Consider the following 24418-nt stretch of genomic DNA (forward strand, 5'->3'; position numbering starts at 1 on the left):
ACTCACTGTCTGTGTGGAGCTTGCACATTCTCCCCATGTCGGAGTGGATCTCACCACCACAAATCCAAAAAGATGTGTGGGGCTGATGAATTTTCCACACTAAATTGCCCCTTAATTGAGGAAAAGAAATGAATTGGGTACTCTAAATTAAAAGAAAACAGGACCTCTATGGTTGTAATCTCGGGATTACTCCCAGTGCCATGTGCCAGTGAGGCTAGAAATAGATAGATAGTACAGCTAAACATGTGGCTGAACAGCTGATGCAGGAGGGAGGGTTTCCGATATCTGGACCTTTGGAATTTCCTCCGGGCAGGTGGCACATGTACAAGGCGGACAGGTTGCTTCTAAACTGGAGGGGCATAAATATCCTGGCCGCGAGGTTTGCTAGCATTACTTGGGAGGGTTTAAACTAATGGGGCAGGGGAAGGGAACTGGAGCAATAGGTCAGAAGGTGGAATAGCTGAGGGGGATCTAGTGAATAAGGCAGTAAGACTGAGAGGATGAGCAGGCAGGGAGATGTTGCTGAACATAGCCTGACTGGAGGTCTGAAGTGCATTTGTTTCAATACGAGAAGTGTAACAGGTAAGGCAGATGAACCTAGAGCCTGGATTAGCACTTGGATCTATGATGTTGTTGCTGTTACAGAGACTTGGTTGAGGGAAGGACAGGATGGGCAGCTAAACGCTCTAGGATTTAGATGCTTCAGGTGGGATAGAGGGGGATGTAAAAGGGATGGGGGAGTTGCATTGCTGGTTAAGGAGAATATCACAGCTGTAGTGCAGGAGGACACCTCAGAGTGCTCATGGAGTGAGGTAATATGGGTAGAGCTCAGGAACAGGAAGGGTGCAGTCACAATGCTGGGTGTTTACTACAGGCCTCCCATCAGCCAGCAGCAGATATAAAGACAGGCTTTGGAATAATGTAAAGTAACAGGATTGTTGTGGTGCGTGACTTTAACTTCCCCTATATTGACTCGGACTCACTTAGTGCTGGGGGTTTGGATGGGGCAGAATTTGTAAGGAGCATCCAGGAGGGCTTCTTGAAATAATACGTAGATAGTCCAACTAGAGAAGGGGCTATACTGGACCTGGTATTGGGGAATGAGCACAGGCAGGTGGTTGAAGTTTCAGTAGGGGAGCATTTCGGGAACAGTGACCATAATTCAGTAAGTTTTAAGCTACTTGTGGATAAGGATAAGAAAGTGAAGGTGCTGAATTGGGTGAAAGCTAATTGTAATATTATGAGGCAGGAACTGAAGAATTTAGATTTGGGGGGGTGGGGGGGGGGGGGGGCGGCTGTTAAGAGGGTAAATTGACATCTGATATGTGGGAGTCTTTCAAACATCAGTAGCTAAGAATTCAGAACCAGCATATTCTTGTGAGGATGAAGGATAAGTATGGCAAGTTTCTGGAACCTTGGATAATGAGGGATATTGTGAGCCTAGTCAAAAAGAAAATGGAAGCGTTCTTGAGGGCTAGAAGGCTGGGAACAGGCAAAGCCCTTGAGGAATATAAAGAAAGTAGGAAGGAACGTAAGCAAGGAGTCAGGAGTACTAAAAGTGGGCATGAAAAGTCATGCGAGCATTCAAAGCATTGTCTTGCTTCTTTGACTTTGTCGATATATATGTTTCTGGAACATACCTCTTCATTCACCTGAGGAAGGAGCTGTGCTCCGAAAGCTAGTGTTTGAAACAAACATGTTGGACTTTAACCTGGTGTTGTAAGACTTCTTACTAATTTTTAAAAGCACAAGTGAAGCTCACTGTCAGGAATTCCTCCCCGGTGGAGGCAGAGGATGGCGGAGACCCTGGAGAATACCGGGTCAGGCCCGCTGAAGGTATGTGAACGGCGATTTCTGTATGTGCGGAGTGGAACACATTGACGTCACTGTCGAGGCACTGGCGAATCGCGATTTGACGTGAACCCGACACCGGCTACGATTTTGGCAACAAAACCGATTTGCCACCCAATCGCCTTTCCCGATTTCAGCAACGGCCGACGGAGAAACTCACCTGATGTTTTTCCTTGTATACAATCCTCCTGTCACATCCCATTTCCCCCTCAAACCACAATCTCTTCTGATTCGCAGGTTGCAGATGGGGAAGCATACACTTCTCCTTTCTCCTTTCAGATATCCAAGAATTGCAACTGGCCAGGCAGTGGTAGAGCAGAAAGAGATGGAAGAGCAGGAATTGATGAAGAAGAAACACAATCACTTGATTTCACACCTGCCACCAGAAAGAAAATAAGAAAGATTTGCATGTTTACAATGCCTTTCATGATCACCAAATGTCCCAAATTGTTTTACAGCCAATTATGTACTCTTGAAGTCTAGTCACTGCTATAATGTAGCAAACAGCTCAGTTACTGAAACTGCATGCACTTACTCTAGAGGGGAGCTTCGAGTCAGATCTGCAGCTGTTGAGACACTGGGCATAGGTGGCCTCTAGCCAGTTGTAGTAATCCAGGACACATGAAGATAAAGGTTGAACCAAATTTATTTATTTATTTATTTTTTAAATTTTAATTAAAATGTTTGTAAAAACATAATTTTTTTGCATAACCGTACGCAACAATTAACAGACCAAAATAAATGTTAGCCGTATATACAAAGAAAAGAACAATACAATGTAACGATTCCGCCCCCCGCCCCCCCAGGATGCTGCTGATGCTGACCTTTACTGCTCGCCTAGAAAGCCGAGGAACGGCTGCCACCTCCGACAGAACCCTGCCATGGACCCTCTCAAGGCAAACTTTATTTTCTCGAGACTGAGAAACCCAGCCATGTCACTAACCCAGGTATCTACACTCGGGGGCTTCGTGTCCCTCCACATTAAAAGGATCCGTCCGTGGGCTACCAGGGAGGCAAAGGCCAGGACGTCGGCCTCTTTCACTTCCTGAACTCCCGGATCGTCTGACACACCAAAGGTCGCTATCTCTGGACTCAGCACCACCCAGGTCTCTAAGATCTTGGACATTGCCTTTGGAAAACCCTGCCAGAATCCCTCAAGAGCTGGGCATACCCAGGGCATATGGACATGATCTGCAGGGCTTCCCGCATACCTCGCATATTTATCCTCAACCCCAAAGAGCTTGCTCATCCTGGTTGCCGTCATGTGTGCCCGGTGGACCACCTTAAACTGGATTAAGCTAAGCCTGGCACATGATGAAGAGGAATTTACCCTATTTAGGGTGTCCGCCCACAGGCCTGCATCCAGCTCCTCGCCTAGCTCCTCCTCCCATTTGCCCTTAAGCTCCTCTACAGGGGCTTCCTTTGCCTCCTGAAGTTCCCGGTAGATGTCTGAAACCTTCCCCTCCCCTACACCAGGTGCTGGAGACCACCCTATCCTGTATCCTGCGCGAGGGTAACCGCGGAAATGATACCACATGTTTTTTCAGAAAGGCGCATACATGAAGGTATCTGAAAGCGTTTCCAGGGGGCAAACTGAATTTCTCCTCCAGCGTTTTCAGGCTGGGGAAGGTCCCGTCTATGAACAGGTCCCCCAAAACCAAATTTATTTTAACTCAAAAGTAAAGCCGTACCGGTGGCACACAGCACAAGTATCCCAGCCTGGAACTAACAGGAACTCCCAGTCCAGATCCAGGATAGTATTTAAAAGGCTCGATAACGAGTCCGAGCTGGACAGGCCTCAGCCCATTACCATGGTAACTTGTACTCAACGAGCCCCACATAGGGATCAGTGGATTATTCCTCATGATCCTCATGAGGGTTATCACATCAGGTACAGGACAAAGGATAGCAGAGATGCCAGCTCATCAGAGGGCGAGGTCATGCAGGGGTAGTGCTACAGAGGAGGACAAGGGAATGCTGAAATGCTGGTTGCATTGCAGACCTGCCAGAAAGCTTGGAGTCACTGTCAAGGAGCGTGGTAGCATCCAGCACCAACTAGGCACAGATCTTTGCCCCATTAAGGGGCAATTTAATGTCCAATCCATCTACCCTGTACATCTTTTGGGTTGTGGGGGTGAGACCCACACAATCACGGGGAGAATGTGCAAACTCCTCACGGACAGTGACCTAGGGCTGGGATTGAGCCCGGGTCCTTGGCACCATGAGGCAGCAGTGCTAACCATTGCGCCACCGTGCCGCCTGTAGATTGAGCTCAGTTAATTGTCACGTAAGCTCAGATTTTGCCCATGCAATGCTGCCACGGAGGTTGGAACTGCATTAAAGTAGTGAAAAACTATGTTTAAAGGGACTTGCAAGATATCAGAGCAATTCAGCAATCTGCCCTTCAATACATTGCTCAGAATGCTGAGTGGCAGTGGTTCTGTGGAGACTGAGAGTAACTCGGGGTCTTCCTGCAAGGCCATCTGCAGTTTCCTCCACTGTAACTTGTAGCCACTGCAGCATTGCCCAGAAACACTAGGACAGGAAAAGCACACCGAATATGGGCACTAAGGGAGTTCAGAAGGGTGATTAATTACCATTTGTATTGGGAATGACATAGTTTTATTTTACATTCATTTGAGAGGGCTTGATGGGATCTGAGATTTATGTCCCATTAGAGACACATCACCTCCAAAATTCCATCATTCGCTCCATATCACATTTAAGTGTCAGTTTAAGTAATCTGCCCCCTACCTTTGGGGTAGGACTTAAAATGACCATCTTCTGACTTAGAAGTCAGGGTGCTCCCACTAAGCCAAGACAGGTATTGTAAATGAAGATGCCTTGGTCAGAACTGCTAAATTAATCTTACCCTGAGACATTGAATCAATTATCAAAGGATGACATGTTTTTTAAAAATAGGCTCAGAAGGGATTCAATTATCGATCCAAGCCATTTACAACACCTGCTATTAAAGAATCTTAAATAACCACCTCCAGCTACTCTCCATGGGATTGGAATGTGACAACAACTATTACATTTCCATGTTATGAAATTGTTAATTCAGGAGGGGACACTGTTCTGAAAAACTTTGGAAGCAATGTAAGTTTTCTGGGAACTTCTGAATGATGGTTGGCCAGGCAACAAAAGGTTCGTGCTTCGCTGGCTCTCCTGCGGTATTGGTGTGGTTGATTGGATGTACATGGAGATATGGATGATCAGTCCAACGGTATTCATCAAATCTAAATGTTTCTCTCCTTCTGTACAGGCAATATGTAATACTCCTCCCTGGAATGAATAGCAAATCCCTGAGGTCAATAAATGGTCATCCTCAAAAAGTTGTTTGTTTGTTGGTTGTTTGAGCAGGGTATGTAGCTGCAAAGATGGCATTTGAGAAGATCAGAAATATTGCTATGTTGTACAATTTGTTTTTACTTAAATAAGACTGGCCTGAGTTGAAGGGACTTTGTAATGTGAGGCAAACAAGTGAACTGTGATAAATTTGCTGTAGTGTTCTGTATGATGCACATCTGGAGGAGTCTTCATCTGGGTATCATGGAGGAATGCAGGCTTTTTGTGATAAATAGAGAATATTAGCACATCGCAGGCAAGATTATCCTTTCCGGTGGGATTATTTTTGTGTAGTGGGATAGGATTGCTGCCACCTGTCCCAGAAATGACCCCAGCAGTTCTGAACAGATTCACTTTCATTTAAATAACGCAGATGGACTCTGTGCCGTATTCTTGCTTCTGATAGGAAAATCGGAACAGAAGCAAAGTAAACGGCATGATGATGTACAATTTGAATACTTGCGTTAGTTTATGGAGGTTGGCAACCATTGTTTTTTATTGAAAAACAAGAGTTGAAAACCTGAGAGATGTGCTGGAAAGTACATTAACCCTCAACTTTTTGAGGCCTTCAATTGAAGGAGATAATTATATGGACTAAAGTTCCTCCTCAAGGGTGCCATGTGTGATATGTCAGTGGTGCAAGATGTTTAATAGCCTTAACAGGCCAGATAAGATCAGAGAAATCAGCCACATCCCCAACAGTATATCTTGTTAAGTATGTTAGCTACAATGGGCAGCATGGTGGCACAGTGGCTCGCACTGCTGCCTCATGGCACCAAAGACCTGGGTTCAATTCTGGCCTTGGGTGACCGTGTGGAGTTTGCACATTCTTCCCATGTCTGGGTAGGTGTGCTCTGATTTCTTCTCACCGTCCAATTATGTTCAGGTTAGGTGGATTAGCCACGATCAATGCACAGGGTTATGGGGATAGGGTGGGGTAGTGGGCCTGGGTAGAGTGCTCTTTCGGAGGGGCAGTGCAAACTTAAAGGACTGAATGGCCTCCTTCTGCACTTTAGAGATTCTGTGGACTTGTCCACTCCTTATTCTATGTTAAATCAAGTGCATTATTTGTCATCAATGCCTTGGAGGCAGCATGGTGTACCCTTTAGACACTCAGCTTTTTTTCCAAGTACTCCTTCACTCATAGCCTTACATGCAATCACCATAGTAAAGATCTCATATGGACTTTGACTGCATGATGAACTGTCAAGTTGAACAATCATTCAACTCAAAGGTCATTCTAAATGTGTACATTCTTTGACAGGGGATAGGCTAACAGGTTGAGAAAGACTAAGGTGGGAAAAGGAAGCTATTGCGAATGCTGGAAATGTGAAATTTTAAAAATAAACAGTTACTATTGGAAGTAGACAGCATCTGTGAAGAGAGAGTTAACATTCCAGGTCGATGACCTTTCAACTGCTTTTCTGAGGGAAGAGGTGAAAGTATGAGTTGGAGGAGGAGATGGTAATGAGATAAGAAACAAAAGGTTCTGGAGGAGGCGTAAATTGGAAAGCAGAATTATTATCAATGCTGCCACACAAAAGGAAACAAAATAAAATGGGGGCAATGGTTAAGTGTGAAATTGTTGAACTCAATGCTGAGTCTGGGAAGCTCTAATGTGTCTAATTGGAAGATGAGGTACTGGTCCTCAAGGTTACATTGCAGTTTATAGAAATATTGTACGAGGTTGGGGACAGAAAGGTCAGAGTGGGATTGGAGCAGAGGGGCGCAATTCTCCCAAAGGGAGACAAACAGCCGACGCCGGAGTGAAACCCGGAGTGTTTCACTCCGGCGTCGGAGACCGCTCCTCGCCCCCTATTCCTCCCCCCCCACCAGGGGGCTAGGAGCGAGAATCTCGGGCGCCGGGCCTTGATGCTTGCATCAAAGCGGCTCGCCGGGAATGATGCGGCGTCTAAGTGACGTCAGCTGCGCATGCGCAGGTTGGCCGGCGCCAGCCCGCGCATGCGCAGTTGCCGTCTTCCCCTCCGCTGCCCCGCAAGACATGGCGGCTTGATCTTGCGGGGCTGCGGAGGGAAAAGAGTGCGTCTTTTAGAGACGCCGACCCGACGATCGGTGGGCACCGATCGCGGGCCAGACACCTCCTCAGGATGCCCGTGGTGCTCGATCCTCCCTCCACCCCCCCCACAGGCCCCACACACACCGATCGCGTGCTGTTCACGCCGGCAACGACCAGGTGTGGTTGGCGTCGGTGTGAACCGGTCGGGTTCGGCAGGCCACTCGTACCATCCAGGCTGGAGAATCGGCGGTCGGCGTTAGAAACGATGAGCGGCAATTCCCCGAGTGGCCTGTCGCAAAACACGACACGCCATTTTGGGGGGGGGGAAGAGAATCGCGGGGGGTGCCAGGGCGGCGTGGTGTGATTCGCCTGGCCCTCCCGCAATTCTCCCACCCGGCGTGGGGGTCGGAGAATCGCGCCCGAGATTTTAAATAACAGGTGATCAGGGGCGGGATTCTCCCCTACCCTGTGCGTCCCGGCGGAGCAGAGTGCGTCAAACACTAGGCCCGCGCCGGAGCAGTTGGCACCACGCCGACTGGCGCCAAAACCGGCACCAACAGCCTTTGACGCCCGCCGCCCGCCGCCAGGGCTGGCCGAAAGGCCTTCGCCGGTTCGCGCATGCGCCGGTGCTGACGTCACCACCGGCGCATGCGCGCTGGGGGATTCCCTTCCGCTTCCACCATGGTGTAGGCCGTGGCGGCGGCGGAAGAGAAAGAGTGCCCCCACGGCACTGGCCCGCCCGCCGATCGGTGGGCCCCGATCGCGGGCCTGGCCACCGTGGGGGCACCCCCCGGGGTCCGATCGCCACGCGACCCCCCAGCACCCCGGGGGCCCGCTCACGCCACCGATCCCGCCGCCACCAGAGGTGGTTCAAACCTCGGCGGCAGGAGAGGCCTCCCAGCGGCGGGACTTTGGCCCATCGCGGGCCGGAGAATAACGGCAGCACAGAAACCCGTAGCCTCCCGCCGGCCCCCGCCATTCTCCGAGGCGGGCGGCGGGATTGGCGGCACGCCGACCTTTTGCGGGTGGGAGAATTCTGGACATGGCGGGGGCGGGACTTTCGTCGGCCCCGGGATCACTCCTGTGGATTGAACAGGGTTTCTACACAAAACAATCACCCAATCTGGTTTGGTCTCCCCAATGTAGAGGAGACAACTTCATTAGCAGTTAATACAGTAGAAACAGCAATATGGTGCAATCTGTGACTCCTAAGACATCAAACCAGCTTGCCACTCTGTGAAGTTGCAATGTCAGAGAATGCTGCTGCCAGCTGATTCTAGGAAATATTGCATCCGGAACTTGCTTTATGCACAGTTGATTGGCTTAGACCCTTTCATCGCTCCACCTACACCCTGTAATGCGGCTACAGCACATTTTCACAGGAACTTCATTGCAATGTTAATGTAAGCCTACTTGTGACACTGATAAAGATTATTATTAACTTCACAGCCACTAACAATGCTATCCTTTTTTTAAAATAGATAAATTTTATTCCAAACATTATCAAATTCTTACATACAAATATAATTTGTCATTTTTATTTTAACGAAGTAACAGCTACAACTCTAAATCCCCAATCCACCTCAGCCCCACTATCCTTCCACCCTTACCCCCTCCCCATCTAACCCTCGTGTCCATCTCCCTAACTGCTGACCATGAACAGGTCTCTGAAGGAAGTGATTCCATCTGGAATAGAACCTTTCTTCTGGCCCTCTCAGGGTATATTTAATCTTTTCCAATCGCAGGAATTCTGCCAGGTCACTCAATCATGCCAAGGCCCCGGGTGGCACCGCCGACCTCCATCCAAGCAGGAGTCGCCTCCAGGGCTACCAAGGAGGCAAAGGCCAAGATGTCAGCCTCCACCACCCTCCTACCCCTGTTCAAGGAGATCTCAGGAGTCTGACACCCCAAGGATCGCCATCAGCGGACATGGCTCTAGTTTGACCCCAACGATCTTCAACATGATCTCAAAAAATGAGATCCAGAACCCAACTAGCTTGGGGCAGGACCAGAGCATGTACGAATGAGTCACAGGCCCCCTGAACAACGCTCATCCTTGTTGTTGCTTGTTATGCTTTCCCTTAATTTGCTCTGTTTTAATTATCTTTGCTCAAGAGTCACCAGGTACTTCCTTTGAGGTACTTCCTAATTTCCTCTTCCCAAACGGGACACTGTCCTACTCTGCTGGTCGCTGCAACCTCGAATTCCTGTGGGTTCATAAGGCGTTCCATTGCCTTCATTGCCATTTTTCCTATCTCTGGGTTCTCTATTAAATTTGGAACAGGGGGTGATAAAGCGGTGATGTAGACACGGATACGGCTTACGCCAGTTTCCGGCCTACAAAACTCCCGACAGTTTTACGCAACAAAATCTCTCAGGTTTACCTTAAATCCCTGTTAGTACACATGCAATAACACACTTCCGAATTCTGGAGGATTGATCAGTACTGCTTAAATTCTTGTGGTTCTTCTGTTTCCAATTGGATTTCTAATTCAAATTTTGGGTTCTCTCGGAGTGGGGGGGCCACTTCTAAGTCGAGTCCCGTCAGAGGTCGCCAGTAAATGTTGCTCGTTATGCTTTCCCTTAATTTGCTCTGTTTTAATTACCTTTGCTCAAGAGTCGCCAGGTATCTTTCTGATACTGCCACAAGGTTCAAAGCCAAGTACTGATCAATGACTCAATACACTAGTTAGTAAGTTTGAAATCAATGCACATTTATTTACACACACAGTCAATTATTACTCACACACAAACTCTACTCACTAAACTACAACTACTACTAAAAGCCTATACTTAGCTTCGAGCGGCCCACTCAGTCAGAGGAACAATGGCCGTTGTCCGGTTCTGATACGGCTGGCTTCGAACTGGTATAGAATAGTAGCTAGGAGCATCTATGTTGTAGCGTGCGTTGACCTTAGACTTACTTGGCTGCTGCTTGGCGGGCCTCTCGTCACTGAGAGCCAAATGCCAAGGTGAAGATGGAGAAGCTAAGCGTTCTCAAGAGAGCGAACTGACCTTGGGGACTCTGTTTTATAGCCCCCAGGGGTTTTGCGCCCTTCTGGGCGGACCCTGGACTTGGTCCCAATTAATTGGACCAGGTCCCAATCGTTTGTATCGATTCTCTCCAATAACGGGGTCATTCCCTGATCGTTGGGCGGGCTCTAGGTAACCGTTGGCCTGCCTTTGTTTTAGCCTCCACTGGCGCCGGGAAGTCTGTCCTGGTACCGATTGTTTCAATGTTTCTTTTTGTCCCCGGAGATAGCTCATTACAATGCTAATGGCTTGTAGTTTCAGTTCTGTCTGGGTTCTGCAAGTTCCAATCCACAGGAACCTTGCACCTGCTTGTTTTTCTATTGTTGTCCATTTTTCACTGCACTCTTTGCGAGTATCTATTTTGAAATCGGGACATGGCCACCCCAGGTGGCTACACTGTCCTCCACCTCAGGGAAGAATCCACTCATAAACGTCTTTGTTAAGTGCACGCTATGTACTACTTTAAATTGTATCAGTCTCAACCTAGCATAGGAGGAGGTAATGTTCACCCTATGCAGCATCGCACTCCACACTCCTTCCTCTAGCCTTAGGCCCATCTCTAAATCCCACTTCCCCCTCTAGTGCCTTCCGCTGCTCCTTGATATCCATTGAGTGAATCATATTGGCTGGTGATGCTGGTGTCCGCCGGAGGAGACCAAGATGGATCATCCACTCGTCACTTCTGACTGAAGATTGTTGCCAATGCTTCAGCCTTGTCTTTTGCACAGATGTGCTGGACTCCTCCTCATTGAGGAAGGGGATATTTGTGGAGCCTCCTCCTCCAGTGAGCTGTTTAATTGTCCACCACCATTCATGGCTGGATGCGGCAGAACTACAGAGCTTAGATCTGATGTGTCCATTGTGAAAGCGCTTAGCTCTGTCTATTACTTGATGCATATGCTGTTTGGCACACAAGTAGTCCTGTGTTGTAACATCACCAGATTTACACCTCATTTTTAGGTATGCCTGTTGTTGCTCCTGGCATGGCCCTCCTGCACTCTTCATTGAACTAGGGTTGATCCCCTGTCTTGGTGGTAATGGTAGAGTGAGGATGTGCCAGGCCATGAGGTTGCAGATTGTGGTTGAGTACAATTCTGCTGCTGATGGCCCACAGCGCCTCATGGGTGCCCAGTCTTGAGTTTCTAGATCTGTTCGAAGTCTATCCCATTTAGCACAGTGGTAGTGCCACACAACACGATGGAGGGTGTCCTTAATGTGAATTTGGAACTTTGTCTCCACAAGGACTGTGTGGTGGTCACTTCTGATGATATTGTCATGGACAGATCCATTTTCAGCAGGCAGGTTGATGAGGATGAGGTCAAGTGTGTTTTTCCCGCTTGTTGGTTCCCTCAGCACCTGCTGCAGTCCCAGTCACATCCTCCACAGGTAATCCTCCTGGGTCAGTGGGAGGCAGTAATGTTACAGACTTAATAATGTGGAGTGGGAGTATTTCCAGATGCATGCTAAATGCCTACTGAGTTGCCTGTTGAGCTTGGTTTCTCTCTGTTGTTATTTTTAATCTACTTCCAAAAGACAAAAGTACAAAGGTCATGCTAATGTAAACCCCATTGTGTGATCCTGTGACCCAAGAAAAGGGGTAAAAAGTGGGAGTCCCACAGTGGAAACCATAAAAATAGATGGCAAAGCTAGAGTCAATAATGAGAAGAAAGAAACATTCTGGCAATCAGGCTAGAAATAAGAATTTTACAGAACTTCTCAAAGTACTTGGAATGTTTTCCTATCTTTCTGATGGCACTGAATGTCTATTGTAGCTGCAAATGTAATATTGGGTTACTTACAATGGTTAAAGATTCAATTTATGTTTTGTTTCAGTGTTAAACTGTGCTGTGAACAATGTGAAATGATCAGACAGCTCAGCTTAATGGAACACAGTTCAGCACATTATAAGTCCTGACCTCGGCTGCCAGATAGAGTTGCACATGTACACTTAACTCACACTGTATCAACCAGCACATGTGTAGATTCTACTGCCGCTGATATCATTGGTGTGCTCATGATCAACCAATGCCGGTTAAAGTCAGAAATGATGTTCCTCTTTCAGCTACTCTCTTTGCTGTGCCAGTCATTCCCGCCTCTCGCGACCTGCAGGTCAAGGAGCAGCCCTGCCCACCGCTGGCCACCTCTCATCACTCCTCTCCTGCACTCTGTGCTGCCTAGTGCTCTGGTCTCCCACCATTACCAGTGGAGTCTATCAGGACAGGATTCTCCCCCTCCCCCGCCAGTGGGTTCAATGGTGGGCAGGGGTTGGAATGTGGCAGGAAGTCCAAAAATTGGTTTTATGTCAGTGTGAATTTCCTGTGGGTTGTTCCGCCGTAACCGCCATGGCAGATCGAGAAACCCGCTGGAGGACAGCGTGAAACTGATTTGTATCCCGCTAACGAGATGCAGATGAAGGCCCGATCAGAATCTTTCACTCACACCTGATTCTCCACGGCGCCAGTGGGGAAACACGCTGGTACGAACTATGTGGGCACAAAGTGGCATGCAATTGTTAAGACTTACTTGAACAATGTCTGGAGTTCGGGATGGAGGCCGTCATCAACCCTAGACCTGGGAATACCACAGCAGTGGGTGGGGGGAGCATCTTCAGATGGATCTTCCAGATTCAGTGCCCTGGAGGAGGTCCATCTTCCAGCCTCAGAATGTTTCAGAAGAGCCATCTTCTTTTTCAGAAAGTCCATCTTCCAGTTTCAGAATGTGCCTGGAGATTCATCTTCATTTTCAGGAGGTCCTTTTTTTCTTCAATAGTGGGTCAGTGATGTTGTGCATCTTTTCAATATGGGGCCCGGATATGACATCGGACTACACACCATCAGGACTGTGCTACCATGGAATACAGCGCAAAACACCCGGTTGCATAATTAGTTAGGTTGGGGCCAGAAAATATTCTACTGGCCTCTGCAGTGGGAAGCACTTTACATTCCCACCCCCAGCATTGGATTTAGTCCCCAATGGGAGAATTCCGTCCTCAGGCTCCCTCTCACTCGCCCCAGGAATCCATACCTCATTCTCTAATGCGGCAGACCCTCGCTGGGTTAACAACCAGCTTTGAATTGAAAATCCCATTTCATACAGCTGGCCTGAAGACTACTTTAGTCAGCAATTGTAGTACAAAGCTATTATTGTGGATCTGCACTATCTAGTTTGGTGAAGTTAAATTACAATCTCTGAACACCAATGCAGCTTTGTTCGTAGTTTCCAGTTGAATGTTTCTTTTTTCCCCACCTGTGATCAGTCACCACATTGTAAAATGGACCATTCAATACAAAAATAACTATAATCAGTGTTTCTGCTCAAACCCAAATAAGAGACAAATCATAGAATCCCTATAGAGCAGAAGGAAGCCATTCGGCCCATCGCGTCTGCAAAGAGCGCCCTACCTAAACCCTATCCCCCACCTTATCCCTGTAACCCCACCTAGCCTTTGGACAGTAAGAGGGCAATTTAGCGTGGCCAATACACCTAACCTGCATATCTTTGGACTGAATACAGTCACTGCAATCACCCTGTGCCCTCTTCCCCAAACCACCCCCTACCAGCACCATGATCCTGCACTCCATTCTCTAACTTGGCAGAACCTCTCCTTCACTGCTTGTGACTTTATTGCATCTGCTCCATCTTTGATGCTGGTGATTTTGAGGCACTGTATAGGAAGTGAGCTCTTTGTAGTTGCAATGTCACCAAGTTCAACTTTGAAAATATTGCAGTCTGACAAGCAATACGTTTTATGAACTTTAGTTTTCAAACTGGTAATTAACTCTGAAAGATGCATGTCTAAATTAGGATCAAATCCTACAAATGTGAACAAGCTGCAAATCCACTTTAACGTGCAATCATATTCCTGTTTAGCAAATAGAGCATTCCATTTCTCTCTGATGCACAGAATTCATGTAGAGTGCATGGTTAATTGCCTGTACAATGTACATTTGGTTGATTGAAGATTCATTGGGTAGAATGAAGTTAATGATGTATACCACCTTGTTTGAGCAGTGTTTAGTAAACTAGATTGTGATTATTGGCTTAAGCTGCTATATGTGTTCTTTGCCAAGTTCTGTTTCTAATTAGGTTTCATGTTTTCTGAGGACAGTTATTCTGGGGCTGATTTTGGGCCTGCGTTAGCCATCAGTGAGAACGGTGACGTGGGGGCAAACCTGCAGAGAATCAGAAAATGCGATTGTCTCTGGTGAGATCGGGATTTCCGATTTTCATCCTCCCTCTCCAGGGGAGGAACGCGAATCGCGCCACTAGAGCTGGGAACCTCATTTTAGTAGATTAGCATGTCATCAGTGCGCACTCACCCCGGGACCTCCACTCACTGAATATTCAGCCAGTTCCAACAGCCATTACAACGGGCTTATATAAACGTGAACCTGGCGGCCTCACCTCTGAGCTGTCAGTCAGCCATCACCCTCCAGGGTGTTAAATTCTCAGGGTGGACTGGCAAGGTCATGGGGGACATGGATAAGTTCAAGTTGGGACCGGGAGTGGGGCTCAGTCTCTCAATCTCTTGGGGGGGGGGGGGGGGGGGCTCCTTGCAGGCCTTACATTCCCTTGATTTTGGGGCGCCCCTGCTTTAAGGGGTCTGGAGACTGGCATGCAGGCATCACTTCCTGTGTCCTCCTTGCTGGGCTTGTGCTCACATCACCTCTGAGGGACTGTCTGTCCTCGTGGGAGCTGGAAACTGGGTGGGAGAAGGTCATTACAGAGGGTCAGCACCGGGGGCGGCTCTGAGATGCCTGGGTGGGGTTCGATGAAGACCCTCGCATTGGGGGGAGGACGACTGCAGTGTGGAACTCCACACCTAGGCAGCAGTCTTTTTAAAATTAATTTACTGGATGCAGCTATAATGAGATCCAGAAGCCCCACTATGATGCTGACACTCATGGATTCCCACCAGTGCCTACACCATGAAGTTGAAATCCAGCACCATGGAGCTCATGTCCTCAGCTATGTTGGTCATGAACTGAGTGTTGAAGCGGATATCCCCCACCATGGAATGCATGCCCTGTGCCAAGGTTTCCACTGCGGATGCCACCATCGCAGAGTTGGCCTTGTTGCATAGGAGTGACAGCATCATCTCCTCGAACAGAAGGCGATGGGATTCTTCCAGTTAACCTTACAGTCTGAGGAGGGATGCTGTCATCCCTTCCTGATGCTCCCGACACTGCCTTTCCAGTTCCAGCAGCTCTGGGATGACCAGGCCCAGGAACACATCATCTGCCAGGAGCTCAGCAGAGTACTGGGTTCCGGTGTCCCTCCAAATGCTGATTCCCTGGAATGTTCCTTCCCCTATATGCTGTGGAGCTTCAATAGTGAAGTGCTGACCAGTGAGTGACTCAGAAGCCTGCCTCCTACTTAATTCCACCGAAGTGTGAGTATCTGTGCTGGTGGAGGGTGCGGGTGACAGATGCGATGCCTCTTCAATGGAGGTATCCGAGAGGTCTCCCTCAGGGCTCAGGTCTGTGGTCTCCCAGAGACGCGAGGATGGTCGGGGGCGGTCCACTGATATCCCTCCAAGAGAAGGGAGATGGAATTTGTGCATCACAAGGATAAATAATGGGACAATGTTGATGGAACCATCAATTCACTAGACACGTGCTTTAAGATATGAACAGTGCTTTTAATCTACTTACTACAGAGCCAGCCTGTTACCCGTTGAACTCTCGATGAACTGCAGGCTGGCTCTGGACAAGGGTATTTATACAGTAGTCCAGGGGGAGGAGTCATGGGTGGAGCCAAGGGTGGAGCCCTGTACAAACTCCTGAGTATTCCCAGAGCTACTCCCTGTTGCACGTTTTGCTATGGGCGTAAAACGCGTTTATTGGGGTGTATTAACTTCCAAGTGCTTAACACCACTAGGCTCTGTCTTATGTATTTATTCAGCTTAGGAGTCGCCAGTTGCCGTATAGACAACGTCACGAGTATTCCAAGGTCAAGTTCAAAGTAATAAAGACGATACACCGATTAGTAAGGTCCAAACGATAATATTTATTATACAGTAATAATAAATATTCATGCACACACTAAGAGACTAAGCTATGACTAAACTAAAGTAATCAGAATACTTATCTAACAGGAACAGGCAAGGTCAGGGAGCGAGGCCTTCGTCCTGGTCTTGGGCTGCAACCTTCAGCAAGCGTTCTGGTCACTGGGGGTTCTAGCGGGCTTAGTTCGCGTAGCGAGCGTCGTACTGGCACTTACGGTTCGGCGGCTGGTGCTCGACGGCTGGAGTCAGATTGGATCTTCAAGGTCTTGGTCAGAGCCGGAGCACGGAAAAAAACAGACCGGACAACACGAGGTCCCTGTCTTTTATAGGGATCCCATTGTCCTTCCCTCTTCTTGGGCGGGCTTTACCTATTGGGTCAATTCCTCATCGATACTGTTTTAATTCCCCAATGCGAGGGGGTCTCCGTGATGGGGGGGGCGTTTCTTATGCCCTTTTGTTTGGAGGTTTCTGGTGCCTCGATGTCTGGGCCTTGATTCAAATGTGTCCATTCAGAATCAAATGTATCTATTGTGTGGGTGTTCAGGTCTGATTGCCTCATTAGCATGCAAAGCGTTTTGCCATTTGCACCTAGCTAAGGTCTTCTCACCTGAGCCCAAACTGGTTTCTGCTGCTTGCAGAATGCAAAATGCTCTCTTTGCAGACTGCTGTTCTGGCTAAACTGTCTGTTTCCCAGCAGTCTTAGCGCTTGGCTTAATTTGTAGCTCAGCGTCCATTTTAGGTGGCTACATTCCCTCCTTGTGATCCTCACAATCAAAATATTGTGAAGGATCACAATGTACGTCGCCTTGAGTGCATCTGGGTTGCCTTCTTTGTGTCCCCTGACCTCTTGCCAGTTCCTGGGCTACTCTATCTTAAACTATGGGAAGAAAATTTTTTTTACCTTACATCTCTACTTGGCGCTATGTCAAAGGGGACATGCATTACCATAAACTGGGAACCTCTACCTATCACGATTATCCTTAACTTTACTTAAACATTTCCTCACACTCTAAAACCTTAACCATTCACACCACAACATCACATTTCCTAACTCGGCAGTCGAGTATAGGACAATACAATACAGGGTCAAATTTTTATTCATTACACAGTGCTTTATTCATCATGGGGCAAAGGGGATTGATGAAATCGGAAAATAGGAGATCGAACTCCATAGACGGAAGGGCAAGAACGGGAGGCTCTCCTCTTCCACTTCCTCAACCTGAGGGTCTGTACAAGGATAACGAGGATCGCAATCACCAGTAGTGATTCGATTACGTATGACATGGAGTACCATGTCATAAATTTAGTGCACCAGGTCTGAACCTCACTGATCAGAGCTGAGCACTGGGGAGTGGTTGTAAGGGAAACATTTACTGTGGGGGTTGTGGGGGAAACGTGTCTTGTTTCCACACATACAAATATAACAGTTAACAACAATAGGTGAGCTTCCATCATCTTCAACTTGGTTTTCCTTCTTTCTTCCTCCTGTATGGACAATCCTTGCTTCGATCCCTGTCTCGTCCTTTGAAAGCTATGGGATCAAGCACAGTATCTGTCAATACACAGTTTAAGATCTTTACCTGTTAGTGCATCTGTCTTTTATATTCCAATTGACCCTTTAAAAATGACTGGCCAAGTCACACCCTGTGACTCCCCTCATTTTTTTTTTTTCAAAAGCGAATTTGAAGACCAGAATACACCTAACAATCCTTCTTCTGCGAGCCGTCTCGCAGGCTTTGCTAGTTTACCATCCGAATGTTCCTGGATGTAAATAGCATGTGGGATGGCGGCCTAAGGGCTGCCTAACGAAAAAGGAAAACAAATTTGAAATGAAAGGTCGAATGGGTTGCGTATGGGCCGCTACGGGTACGATTTGGATGGGATCCCCGGGTAGGGCGTGCTGTGCCATACCCGAGCTTGGCTGACCAAAGTGGGTTCTCAGACAGGGCGGGTCCTCAGTGCCGTTTGTCCACTGCCTGAGTAACCTGGATTAAAACGGGTACGAATGTGTTAACCGTGACTTGCAGCCTCTATTCGCCGAATAGAGGGGCACCTAAAAACAAGGGAGCCAAGATGCTCCTTCATCTGAAAGCATGAGCTGGGCTTCAGACAATTTGGCTGATACGGTGAGCTGCTCACCATAGAAGTTCTCAGAGGTTTCGGCAGAGATACTATTGGGTGTGTAAGGTGGTCACAAGCCTTACAACTTTGAAAAGATCTCCAATCAAACTGGTGTTTTGGAACCGAAGTTCTCAAAGGTATCTGCGGAAAAACTAACGTGTATGTGAGGTGGTCACAATCTTTTCAGCTGAAAAGAAGATGTCCATCCTCCAGCTGAACCATTTACATTCCTGAAACAAAACAAACATAAAACGAAGGCAAACATACGTGCAGGTTCCATCAGAAAGGACATCGCTTCCCTCAAAAGATTCCTATTTTACATCATCTGGACACCTCACTTTTCCTCTGTCTCTGTGAACAGGGTCACAAAGGGGTTGCCGTATCGGGATTCAGACACCGTGTCGTCCTGCTCTCCCGGATCCCACACCCTTGTGTGGATCAGGCATGCTATTTTCGAATTGTGTGACCGGGGGTCACTTTCATCATTGCGGACAAGTCTGTATGAATTGTCCCTGTGCCATAGTGTTGTGTCAAGTGTGTTGTCGGGGTAGTCGGGGTCGGGTGGTGGTTCTGGGTTTTTAAGGTAAGTGACTTCCATGGGGTCACTGGAGTCGGGGTCGTAGTTGGTGCAGTGTGGGCTGTATGGCTGTGTGCTGTCGCTGTCCTCAGAGTCAGTGTCTGTCCTGCTGTCTCTGCTGTGGCGGCTTGTGGGCGTTTCGGGGCGTGGTCTGTTGTGGTCTGTGGGCGGACTCGTGGGCGAGTCCGTTGATGAACTGGTCTGTGAGGGGGATGGTGGAAAAGTGTCTCTAGTGGGCGGGGTGAAGTGTTCTGCTGCATCTAGCAGTACATGATGAGCATGGTTAGACTGTGTTCCATATGCCTTTAACTGGTTGATATGGAACCACGCAGTCTTCCCATTAGGGTATTTTATCCTGTAAACTGAGGGGCTAATTTTATCCGAAATTGAGTATGGACCGGAATATTTTGGAGCCAAAAAACTGCTGGGGTTGTAAACAGATAACATTACCTGTTGCCCAACCTGGAATTCTGTGGGGTGTACGGTCTTATTAAAACAAGCTGTGCGTTGTTGACGGCGTTTTCCAAGCTGAACTGCGGCTGCAATCTGTGCAGACCTCACAGTCTCAACCAAGTCTTTAACCGTCTTTTCGTGTGTGAGGGCTGTCACCTCGGGGCTGGTCATGTCCAGTCCTAAAAGGAATTCTGTCCCTTTCATAGGGCGTCCGGTCATGAGTGTATGTGGTGTGTAGCCTGTGGAAGTGGAAACAGTGTTCCTTATGAACATGAGTGCAAAGGGGAGCACTGAATCCCATGTGGAGTTATTCTCCTGAACCATTTTTCTAAGGGTAGTTTTTAGAGTCCGATTCATGCGCTCCACAATCCCGCTGGACTGTGGATGATACGCAATGTGGAAATTTTGTTTTATGCCGAATATTGTCAGGACGTTCTTCATGACCCGTCCTGTGAAGTGAGATCCCTGGTCCGAATCAATACTTCGGGGTAAACCCCATCTCGTGAAGATGTGGTGGGTCAGGATCTTTGCAGCTGTCTTAGCTGTATTTGTTCTGGAGGGGAATGCCTCTACCCATTTGGTAAAGGTATCGATGACCACCAGAACGTATTTATAGCCATTCCTACAAGGGGGCAATGGTCCTATAAAATCGATCTGGAGGTTTGTCCAGGGGCCGTTTACTGGGCGAGTATGCCGAAGTTGTGCCTTCTTAGAATACCTCTCCGGGTTATTCTGTGCACAAATAAGGCAATTCTCTATGTAATGCGTGACATCAGTCCTGAGATTAGGCCACCAACAGAGTTGCCTGAGGTGCCTCGTTGTTGCATCAATTCCCTGATGCCTGTGGTTATCATGGAATAAAGCAATCATTGCATTCCTGTCCTGCTGCGGGACCACATAAAGTTGTTCCTTTATGATCACACCCTCATGTGTGGTCAGTGCGTGTTTAAATCTCTCGTACTCTGGCACAAAGTTGCCTTTAAAAACCTCCCTGAGGTCCTTATCCTGCTTCTGTGCTGCTACAAGATCTTTAATGTCTGTCTGTGAGATTTGGACTGCGCTCACAGGGGTGCTAGCTGGTGCGCTAGCTGGGGGGGTCCATAAGTGTCCTCGCCTGGAACCTGCCTTAGCCAGTGCGTCGGCTTTTACATTCCCAGGGGGGGATGACCTATGGTGACTTCGTACCTTTATTATTCCGAAGGTCCTGTCCTTCGCTTTTTCTAAAATATGCTGGAGTAGAGGGGCTGATGGAAGGGGTTTCCCGTCTGCGGAGACAAAACCTCGTGTCCTCCACAGGGGCAGAAAATCGGTCAAACTGTTACAGACATATAAGCTGTCTGAATATATGTCTGCTGGGCTGGGGAAAGAAGCGGGGTGGTCCACTATATACGCTATGGCCGCGAGCTCTGCTGCCTGCGCGCCTAAGTGGCCTGGTAGTTTTAGAGCTATCTCTTCGAGAGCGCGCCCCTGCGCGTCCTCTACATAGATGCCGCATCCTGTGATACGCTCACCATTTAAAACTGTGGAGGAACCGTCTACATAAATCCTCAGTGGTCCACACGTGTCTGTGGGTTGGGGGCTTTGTTTTGGGTTCCCTATCTTCCTGGGGGGTGTTTTTGCTATAAAGGGTCCTGTGTTATGCAGGGGAGCTACAATTTCACAGTCATGGGGCTGTCCGGGGTATTGGAGGTTGTCTGCTAAATATGTGTATGTGCGGGTCCGTTTTACTGTAATGTCCCGTCCTTTTAAAAGTAGTGTCCATCTAGCTGCCCTAATCTGGCTAACTGAACCGTCCTTCAGTCGACCGTCTAGGAGTAGCTGTGTGGGTGTGTGTTCGGTCAGAATAGTAATGGGGTTGAGTCCGGTAATGTATGAGAAGTATTGTACTGCCCAGAAGACAGCAAGGAGGTGCCTCTCACAGGCAGAGAATCCTTGTTCTACCGGGTCTAACAGTCGGGAGGCATAAGCCACTGGTCTTAGCTGCTCGTGCCGTTCCTGAAGCAACACGGCCGAGAGGGTCAGATCGGTGCTCGCTACCTCTATTGCGTAGGGTGAAAGTTGGTCTGGGACTAGCAGCGCGGGTGCTGCGCTAAGGGCTCGTTTTAACTCCTCCACAGCCTCTGTATGCTGCGGAAGCCATTCCCAGGGGGCTCCTTTCTTAAGGAGGTCTGAGAGTGGGGCGGCTTTTGTCGCGAATCCGTCGATGTGGTTCCGACAATAGCCAACCAGTCCTAAAAACGACCGGAGGGCCGAAACATTTTGGGGAAGGGGCAATTTGACAATCGAATCAATTCTTTTGAATTCGATCTCGCGTTTGCCGTGTGTGATGACTGTTCCCAAATACATCACTTTACTTTCCAAAATCTGGGCCTTTCTTGGGTTAACTTTACATCCAATTGAAGTCAACAGTTCCAGGAGTTCGGCCAGAAGCGTAATGTGCTCTGCCTTTGTGTCTGTCTGCAGTAGTAGGTCGTCTACATACTGTACCAGACATTCGGGGCGGGAGAATTTCTCTAAACCACTTGCCAACTGTCGGTGGAAAATGGAGGGGGAATTGTGGAATCCTTGTGGAAGGCATGTCCACGTATACTGCTGCGATTTGAAAGTGAAGGCAAATTTGTACTGGCACGCTTTTGCCAATGGTATTGACCAGAATCCGTTACTGATGTCCAATACCGTGAAGTATTTGGAGTTGAGTCCCTGCTTGAGCATGGTCTCGGGACTAGTAGCTACCGTTGGGGCTACTGCGGGGGTTACTTTGTTGAGTTCCCGATAATCGATGGTCAGACGCCATGATCCATCGGGCTTCCTCACTGGCCAAATAGGGGCATTATTGGTCGAGGCTACCGCTCTGAGCACACCTTGCTCCAATAAGCTTCCTATCACCTTTTCTATTTCCACCTCTGCTTCCAGGGGAAATCTATACTGTTTCTGTGGTCGGGGGTCCTGTCCGGTAACGTGAACTGGTCCAGTCATTCTGCCACAGTCATGACGGTGACTTGCAAATGCTGTCCTGTGTTTGTTCAGTAGGGCTTTTATTTGTCTGTCGGAGTGGAGTGTAGTCAGGTCAAATGAGTACTCTCCCACTGCGCTAATCCGATTAGCGTAGTCTCCGACTGTGAGGGTGGCTGGTGCTCTGTCTGATCTAGCCATTCGCCAGACACACTGGTTCACTGGGTCGAACGACAAGCTATGAGCGTTCATAAAATCTATCCCCAGGATGTGTTCTGCTGTCCGGGGAAGATTTACTAAAACTACGGGGTGTTTGGTTGAGATGTTCCCTAGCTGGATCGCTACGGGTGCTGTGATATGTCCCTGCTGCGAGTGTCCGGTGAACCCGCTAAGTGTAATGGTGGATGTGGTCGGCCACGTGTCTGCGTGTGCCGTGGTCGTAGAGTTAATGGTGGTGCGGGAGCCTCCTGTGTCCCACAGTAACTCTATGGGCTTCCCTTTTACTCTTGCTGTGACTACGGGTCTCCCTGATGAGTCCCATAGTGTGTCACAGACCCAAGTGGGGGAGCCCGAACACCGTCAGTTCGTCTCGTCCGCATTGGTGGGTCCTGACTGTACTGCTGTATTGTGGATGGGTTTTGCCTTACTGCGGTTCAGAGTGCCTGTCTGCTGGCCTCTCTGAGATCGCCGGGGTGCATTGCATTCTTTTGCCCAATGCCCTAACTGTCCACAGTTATAGCACTCCTTTCCTTTCTGCTGTGGGCTGCTCTTCCCTTCATTTACCCATGCGGGTTTCTGGTGCTCTCTCACTGCCTGAATATCTGCGGCAGCCTGAGCCTCTTCTGGGGATTGAACCTTACTCTTTCCCTGAATTGATTGCTCCCAAGCGCGGGACAACCTTTTCAGGACCCATTTCTCATTATGGGCCTCTTCTGAAGGGTCATAACTGTTGCAAGCGCTCTGTCCTGCCTCTGTCGCGTGTGAGATTATGGTTCGCGTCCATTTGACCATATTTTCCCGGTTCAAATGCGCTCTATTTAACTCGCCGAAAACTGCGTTGAAATGAATCCACAGCCTTCCTGCGAATGCTGTGGGGTGTTCGGATCTTTTCTGCCGGCACTTATTCAGTCCTTCCACGGGGTCACCTCGATTATACCCGATGGCATCTAAAATGGAGGTGTGCATCTCTTCTAGGGTGCCTCCGGCAACGTTCTGTGGGTCGGGGAGGGCTGCTACTACTGACTGGTCTAAGCTCAGCACGGTGAGCTTAACCTGCTCTCTCATCCAGGCCGTACATGGTAGCCTGCTGTTTCACTTTAGCAAAGAACTGGTGGGGGTCTGCGGTGGGGAGGAACGGAGTGATCTTCTCACATGCGTCCCTGAGCTGGGTTACAGTTAAGGGGGTGGTGTAGGTTATATCTGGTGCGCCTTCTGCTATAGCTTTTCTCTGCGTGGTTACTGGGTTCATGGGTGCGGTTATGATCTGATCTGTGGGGGGTGGGGGTGCCTGCCTTTTCTGTTGCGCTGCTGGCGCACATGTTCCCTGAACATATCGCTGCGCTGTTTCACTTAATTCTTGCCAATCTGGGGCATTTTCTCCATCTAACTGGGTTCCAAAGGTGCTTTGGAACCCATTTTGCACCGAAAGCAGCGATTGCAGCTCTGCAATCTGTTTCCTGCATTTCGCGTGGTCTACTGTACTTTGCCTTTGCTCTGTGGTTGCAGCATGGAGTGCTCTCAAAGCTGCTTTGAGATCAGAGCATTGCCTCTGCAATGCCTCCACCTGCTTGTCTGATTCCTCTCTTATCAGAACGGCACGTTGCACGTCCTGATAAGCCTTTTCGTACTGGGTCTGGGAACTGCTGAGATGGGCTAGACAAGACTGATGTGCCCTCTTGGCATCATCCACCTCTCTACCTTTCTCTACCAACTTCCCTCTTAGATCCAGATTTTCCTTCTCAATGTCCCTGACATCGACCTTACTCATTCGGTTCCTTTCTTCTAAATCTGCCCGGAGCGTCCTGACGACCTCCTCTGTGCCTCGCAACTGTGCCAA

The 24418-nt window shown here is 48.6% G+C and overlaps 1 long non-coding RNA gene across 1 annotated transcript in view; it reads right to left on the minus strand.

The window, feature by feature from the left end:
• Positions 1–24418, minus strand: part of LOC119977139 — a 49542-nt gene that overhangs the window by 11877 nt on the left and 13247 nt on the right. Inside the window, exon 3 of the long non-coding RNA XR_005463126.1 lies at positions 2012–2227. This is a non-coding gene — a long non-coding RNA (uncharacterized LOC119977139). The remainder of the gene's footprint in view (positions 1–2011; positions 2228–24418) is intronic.

This window comes from Scyliorhinus canicula, chromosome 14, assembly GCF_902713615.1.
Source record: "Scyliorhinus canicula chromosome 14, sScyCan1.1, whole genome shotgun sequence".
Classification (NCBI taxonomy): Eukaryota; Metazoa; Chordata; class Chondrichthyes; order Carcharhiniformes; family Scyliorhinidae; genus Scyliorhinus; species Scyliorhinus canicula.